The sequence below is a fragment of the Pongo abelii genome, chromosome 12, assembly GCF_028885655.2.
Source record: "Pongo abelii isolate AG06213 chromosome 12, NHGRI_mPonAbe1-v2.0_pri, whole genome shotgun sequence".
Lineage (NCBI taxonomy): Eukaryota > Metazoa > Chordata > Mammalia > Primates > Hominidae > Pongo > Pongo abelii.
The window spans coordinates 34,550,707-34,558,392 of record NC_071997.2 but is presented as its reverse complement, the minus strand read 5'-3'; positions in this window follow the sequence as shown (position 1 = coordinate 34,558,392).

Here is a 7,686-nt window from a genome sequence, read left to right as displayed (position 1 = left end):
AGTCCTCTCATAGCAGTCACTTTATATCTCGATTACGAACATGATCTCCTTGTATTTCAATTATACGCTTGCATGTCTCTCCCTCTGTTCTAGCAAGTACTCCCAGAGCAGAGAGCCAAGACTTATGTACTTCGTGGCCCCCCAAGTCTTAATGGTTCCTGCTATGGGGAAGATGTGCAATAGATGTAGAAAGATGTAGAAAGAATGAATATATTCATAAATAGGCAAATGCTGTCAAACATTTTTAACACACATAAATGCTGTATCCGAATTCTCTTCATGAAAAGTTCAAACAGCAACCAAAAAGCAGCTTCTCTCCTATTTTTCACTGAAGCAGAGTCCAGGACTTCTGAGACCACCGAGGCATTCCTCCACATCTGCTAAGGAGCCTGAGGAACTGAGGAGAGAGAATAGGGCAGAGTCACTCCAGCCTGAGTACAAAAGTGATCAAAAGAAGCAGTCCCTTCTCGGAGTAATTCTTTTCCATTCTTGGTATAGGAGTTGAAGTTTCTTTGCTGCGCTTCACTAGAGGTGATAATTCTATAAAATAATATGCTTAGTTTTTCAGATAATATAACCTAACTAATGTACATGCAGGTAGGTTATATTCCTTTTTGGCCACTCTAGTACAGATTTCTCCCAAAACATTTGGGCAGTGGACAAAAGCTAAAAAACCGCTCCTCTCTGGTGCTGTAAAAGATAGCCTTTGGCAGGCCACACAGGCCTTTATAGACAGCATCTTGTCTTCACAGCCGCACCTCTTTTTTTGAGGTCACATCACCAGCATTTTGAGTACTAGAGTACCTATTTAGGGCACGAGAATATGCAGCTATCAAAGAATTTGCACAGAGCACATGGCTGGTAAAAAACGACAACAAAAAATCCCACTGTTCTAGGATTTCTCCATCGATTTGAGGGAACCAGGGAATTCTCTAGCAGCCATAGTTAAGGGTCACTTTAGCAATTGGAAACAATGATCAAGCAGCAAATTGTTGGCAGGGGACATCCAGACAGAAGGTAGCTTAAATTGATGGCTTCTGTGGAGGCCAAGGGAATTCAAAACAGAATTTGCCTGGGATTTTGTTTGGCCAAACTACCTTTACTAAATAAAGAACTGTGATATCAAAACAATGCCCATCTTCCAGATGAAATTCAGAAAGCTGGAATGAGGAGTTCCTAAATAAATAAAAGTTATTCCAGAAGGATGAAGTGACCACTTTTCAAAAAAAAAAAATACGTCTTCCATGTATTGCCCTAATTTGCTCTATAGGCAATGTTGTTGTGAAGCTATCCAAAGAATTTATTTGGTGCTATCAGGTGTTAAATAGCTTCAAATAATTTTATATGTAATTTACAAGATTTTAAGTTTTGACTGTACCTGTACATGACCTCTGTCATGAATACTCATTTGGCATGGACGGCAACTTAACCTGGTTTAAAGACAAATGATTCTAGCTGGATATACATCTTTGTCCTGAAAAGATTCAGAAGACAGTAGAGACAATCATCACCATCATCTCTCACTACAGTCTCTGCCAGCACAGGTCCTACCTGTTCTCTTGGCTCCCAGCTTCTAGGTCACAATGATTGCAACTTACGTAAACTTAAGCAGCGCCTGCAGACTAACACCAACAATTTCTTGGCAAGTGAAATTGGACCCTTGCTTACCTCCCCAGCCTCGGGTCTCACTGCTGCACTCATTCCTGCTATTCTCCCTGGCTCTGATTCTCCTGAGCTGCTTCCAGTTCTCCACATGGCTCAGATGATCTTTTGCCCTCTGTCTCCCTGGTCCCTCTGCATTAGTAACCTCTGTTCCGGTGCCAGCCACCCCTCACTTTGCAGACCCTGCTTCTGGCTGAATGCTGCACACTCTTCCCTGAGCCAAGGTTGCTTTCCTGAACACCAGTAGGCCTGCACTCAGCACCAATCCCCCGTAAGTGCTTCCCCATGGCATGCCCCATCTTTACCCTTTCTCAGCCCTTAGTGTCCTCCACTGTATTGCAGTCATCAGGGGAGATGGCTTATTCCCAGCACCTAGTTTATTGCAGAGGCATAATGAATATTTAATGATAAATGAAACCCCAGAACCCCACTCCCTGAAAAAACACACCAAATATTGTTGTCTCTCAAAGAGGGCAGTCTTGGTGCAAAAGAAAAAATGAAGCCTGAGTTTGTATTACAAAGGGATGAGCTTGAACCAGTTCTGTTACCTACTACTCTTGCACCTCTAAGAAATCACTTCCCTCCTAGGCGAGTCAGTTTGTGCGTCTATACAATAAGGGTAATTGTACTTTGCTTCTGAAGTAGCTGTGATTTCTAAAGGCTTACTGGCACACGAAGTACATAGCAGTGCAGTATTTGGGACATTGTTGGTAGGAATAAAATTACTCGTCATTCCATGGATATCCTGGAATGTTCATCTGGAATGCAGCTGGGCAGAGCCATTCCTTTGTGTCCACACGGCCACCTTTGCTCAGTTGCTGTGGCAAGCTGCAGGCTTCCCTCACAATCATTCCAAGACAGCTCTGCATGCACAGGCACTGGTGAAGTGGAGCAGGCTGCAGCGTGGATACCTTGCACTCAACCCCCTAAAATGGACACTTCCACGTACATTGGCCAGGAGAGGAGTCTTTGTGGTTGGTCTATATGTGATGTTACATGGCTAAATGAAACAAAAATGCTCTGTGCTTATGGCCCATGAAAACAATGAATCAAGGAGGAGAAGACAAGGGCAGAAGGCGAAAAGGTTTCAATGTCCAGGAAGCTACGCCTGCATCTCTCATCAACCTGTCTTCACCAGCTATTGTTAAAGGAATAGAAGGCATTTCTAATAAACTTGGTATCATTTTCAAAATACCAAGTAGATTATTTTGTTTTATTTAGAAAAGAATACTTTGGAATCTGAGGTTCCTATCGACCTTCTTATGGCCCAATAATGATACCAACAATAAAAGTAACACAAATTGAGAACTTATTGTGTGGCAGATGCTGTGATAAGCACGTTACAAGTGCTGTCTAATTTTTATTTCATTTCCTAGTGATGTTGGAGGTGGCTTCATGTGCTAAGAGTGTCTTAGGCTGACCAGGCTGCTATAACGAAATGCCAGAAACCAAGTGGCTTATAAACAACAGGAATTGATTTCTCACAGTTCTGGAACCTGGAAGTCCAAGATCAAGGCGCTGGCAGATTCGGTGTCTGGTGAGGACCACTTGCTGGCTTGTAGATGAGGCTTTCAGGCTGCATCCTCACATGGTGGAAGGGGAGAGGGAGCTTGTTGACGTTTCTTTTATAAGGATACTAATCCCATTTGTGAGGGTTTCTCCCTCAAGACCCAGTCACCTCCCAAGGATCTCATCTCCTCATACCATCACCTTGGGGATGAGGATTTCAACAGAGGAATTTTGGGGACACAAATATTCACACAATTGCAAACAGGAAACTTCTGCAATCCTAGTGTTACCATAGAAAGAAGGAAATTTTTGTTTCACTTTTTGAGCGTGGAAAACCCAGGAAAAACATTTCCAGCTTCTCCCTACTCCTTCTTCCCTCCTTCCTGGTTGGGTAGGAGAGACCTCTGTGAGCAGTGAATTGGGGAGAATGAGTGCAGCCTGGTGGGCTTGGCACAGCCTAGTCTCTGTTGGATCCACTTGTCCCCTGCTGGGTACATTTTGGCCTGCTCTTGGCTCTTTGCAAGCTTAGAGAAGCTGGCTTTGCCCATTTTGGGCCCTGACCCTAAAAGGACCAAATTGGCGAGGGGGTGCATATCAAAACCATATTCTCTAATCAGCTTAATAGTAACACAGCTGATATTTTTATTTGCAATTCTGTCCCCTATGTCTGATTTCTTAATAGATACCAAAGCAGGAAGGGAAAGTAGGGTTTTTATTTGCCATCCTACACCCTCCACAAACCAAAATTTTAACTGGAAAATCAAACGGTGGACAATCAGCTTTGCATCAGCAACATATTCAATTAGCCCACAAGGGGACACAGAGCAGAGGCTCCTGAAGGAGATAATTGATCTGGAGCAGCCTTACAAAAATGGGACTTATGAAGATCTGGTCCTCAGAAGATTCTTTAAAAGCTAGAGGAAAATGGTTGATTTGAAGAGTATGGACACTGCCTAACGTTGCCGATGAGTTGACATGTGCTTTCAGTTCACTCGTGCACAGCACACAGGAGTAACTGTTCCCTCCCACACCACACTGCTCATGTTGGGGAGCAATGGGACTTCGTTAACAAGATCTTACCATTCATCCCTTCTCTCTGTTATCTCCTCGAGGATGGAGGACAAATACGAGTTGAAATACCAACTTATTATTAAATTTTTGCCAGCCACAGAAGTGCTAATCAAAGTTAGATGCTAACAGTTTTGAAACTCCCATCTCCTAGATCCAGAGACCTACAAGCAGAGAAGCGGCTACGGGGAGAGGGAGAGGGAAAAGAAAGGAAACGCAGTCTTCTGAGAGAGAAAAGCAGTCTGGTGTGCAGAAGAGATCAGGGGCCTTTGCTGCGGCCCTGGAGAGCCCTGAGTGAGGGCACTATGGCCAGGACAATCGACTTGCTCATCTCTGGCCCAGGCAGATGAAAAATGGAAATTTCTCTCAGGGCAGTAAGTCCTATTTTAGAGAAGCAGCAGCTGTTTCTTTTTTCTTTTCCTTTTTTTTTTTTTTTTGTCTTGAGATGGAGTTTCGCTCTTGTCGCCCAAGCTGGAGTACAATAGCATGATGTCGGCTCACTGTAACCTCCGCCTCTCAGGTTCAAGCAATTCTCCTGCCTCAGCCTCCCAAGTAGCTGGGATTACAGGTGCCCACCACCAGACCTGGCTAATTTTTGTGTTTTTAGTAGAGAGGGGGCTTCACTATGTTGGTCAGGCTAGTCTCGAACTCCTGACTTCAGGTGATCCACCCACCTTGGCCTCCCAAAGTGCTGGGATTAGAGGCATAAGCCACCGTGCCCAGTCAGCACCTGTTTCTTTCGTGAGGTAGGAGCTGGAAAGTGGGTAGCAAGAAGGCCTCGTGTTGCTCCCAGGGGCAGCTCCCTGGGAGGGATGGCTGCAGGAAGCTTGCCCAGGAGTCCCTCCTCTCACTGGGGAATGGGTAAATTAAGGCATGGGCAGAAGCAGCTCCCTTCTGATCCCCATCTCATTTACCTTTATCCCAGATCACTGTCTCCTTCTGGATGACAATAACTTTTCTTAACACTTCGAAACAGAATTTGCAAACTATTTGTAAAATAAAAATATTCAGATCACCTACATATTTAAATGAAGTGTAGGAATGTAAATATTGTCAAAATTGTTTTTTCTTAATGATATACCTATTGTTAACCTTACCTGTGTCCTTCAGGTACAGATGTTTGATTTGTCTGAGTGACACACAGAAGAACCCCAGCTATGCATTCGGGAGGTTAGACATAAATTTAAATCTAATCCTTCCCCGTCTCCAAGATGCACACATATTTTCTCAAAGCTTCACAATAATATTGAAGAAGAGACACATCTTTTTATTTGTACAAATGTAGCGTTTTTTAGAATTTACACATGCAAAACAATTTGCAGGTTTATTTTTATATTTAAGGAGGCAACAGCACACTGATGTCCCTAAATCTGGGTGCCCTGGTCACTTTTTCTCTCCTCCCTGAGTGATAACTGAGTTTCTCTAGAATAAAATCATAGAAGGAGTCCATTATGAAGTCAGTCAACTAGACCCAGGCTTCCTGGCAATAAAACACTGTGCAAAAATTTCTCCTTTTCTGTATGACTATAAAAGGAAGGTCAGATTAGGTTTGAGATCACAAGGAAAATTCCTTGGGAAGTAAACTTTTCTATATAATAGTGAAAGGTACCACTCAGAAGAGTCAAAGAGATAGCCCTCTCACCCCAAAGTCAATAGGAAATTCAAGTCCATTGACATTGTCATTGGCAGAAGGGGTTCCAGCATGATTGACATAAATTGCTATCTTGGAAGAACTGTGGAGAAATGTCATTTCCGAAATTAAATAACTTGAATCTCCGTGGCCAGGGGATGGGTGGCATGTGGATGACCACACACAGCAGGGAGCTCGCTTGGCATTTAGCTCAGTTACCGTGATGCCCTGGACATAAACCTCTAAAAGGAAAAGAAAAAAAGAAAGGGGAAAAGGGATTCCATTGCCTAGAAACCAAAACCTCACGACACACAAACCAAACAGAAGAAGGAAAAGTCTTTGTACACTCTGCCTTGCTTTGTGCCATATTTTCATCCCTAAAAGAAAGGAAATTTTCTGATGAATCATCTGATATGAACAGAAAGTAAAACAGGAGTTGTCTCCCAGAGTCTCCACTGAGTGATAGTGACTACCTGGGCTTGCAACATCCTCTAGAAAGGAAAGACGATGAGAATGCAGAAAGTTAACTCATTAATAAATAACATCTCTGTGCACAATTTGCCAACTTTTCATTTTGTCTTACAAGGTTTTAGGAAGAACTAAAACAAGGGCAGCTTTCAGAGACAGAATGTGGCAACTGAGAGTCAGTGTTCTCTGTACTAAGATGTGAACTTTGTTCTTTGTTTGCACACTAATTGCATTGTGTCAACAGAAGCAATTTCTGTTAGAAAAAAATGTATAATGGTATTTCATACTAACATGAGACTCTGAATCCAGGTATCTTTGAAGAGTCCAAACTGCTAACATTTAAACTCACAGAAGAAAGCTTTTAGAAAATGAGATGTGTACTTAAATTATCCTGAAGTAAGTGTTGATTGTTAAAAGGAATAAAAAGTTTCATTGAAAAGTGTATTGTAGGGTGCTATAATTTGCTTGGGGTTTTTGTTTCATTTCCTATGTAAGGAATAGTTTCACAGATATTTAGGCGAGTTAAACATTCATACACCTCTATAGACACTGTCTTGCCCTCTGAGCTGCTGCTGTGTATTTATTACTAGAGAAAATTGTACCAGCTAGGCAGCAAATTGCGATGCCCTAATTTCAATGTCTCTTCATCTTGCCTAGACTGACAGACACCCTTCAAAACTGTTGGGTAAATTTTCTGGTGCTCTTTGGCTCTCTCACAAATTACTCCAAAGCTCAGTTCTTAAAAATAACTGTTTTATGATGCATGCAGATTCTGTGGGTCAGGAATTCAGAATGGATACAAGGGGTGCTTGTCTCTACTCCATCATCCTGGGGCCTCAGCCGGGAGGACTTGAGACTTTTTTGGCAGGGGATCGTAATTCCTTGTAATTTTAAAAGGAATTTCACATTTTATTTCATGTAAAAAGAGGATAAGATATAGTTTGGTGATTTTGTTTTCAAATTTAGAAGTGTGGCTATCAAAAGATCATAAAACTTAAGAGCCATGGTTGATGCTGGAGGATTTGTCCTTTTTTTCTGAGACTATAGAATGGAATTGTTAAGTACTAAAATGAACTGATACTCCTTTAGAATACACACATGAAGAGACTGAGGCAGAGTTCCCAGCTAGGAACCCAGAGCTGGAATGGTCCATGGTAGGATTGCAGAGAAAACTGCAGTTTTCTGTATTTGCACCCAGGCCACATATAAATATCCCCTCTCTCTAGAGATTGAGAACACTGTTGAGAACAGGATTGTTTTAACAGTTAGAAAACTTATCATCTGAAAAGGCTACATATGGTATGATTGCAACTATGTAATATTCCAGAAAAGGCAAAACTATGAAGACA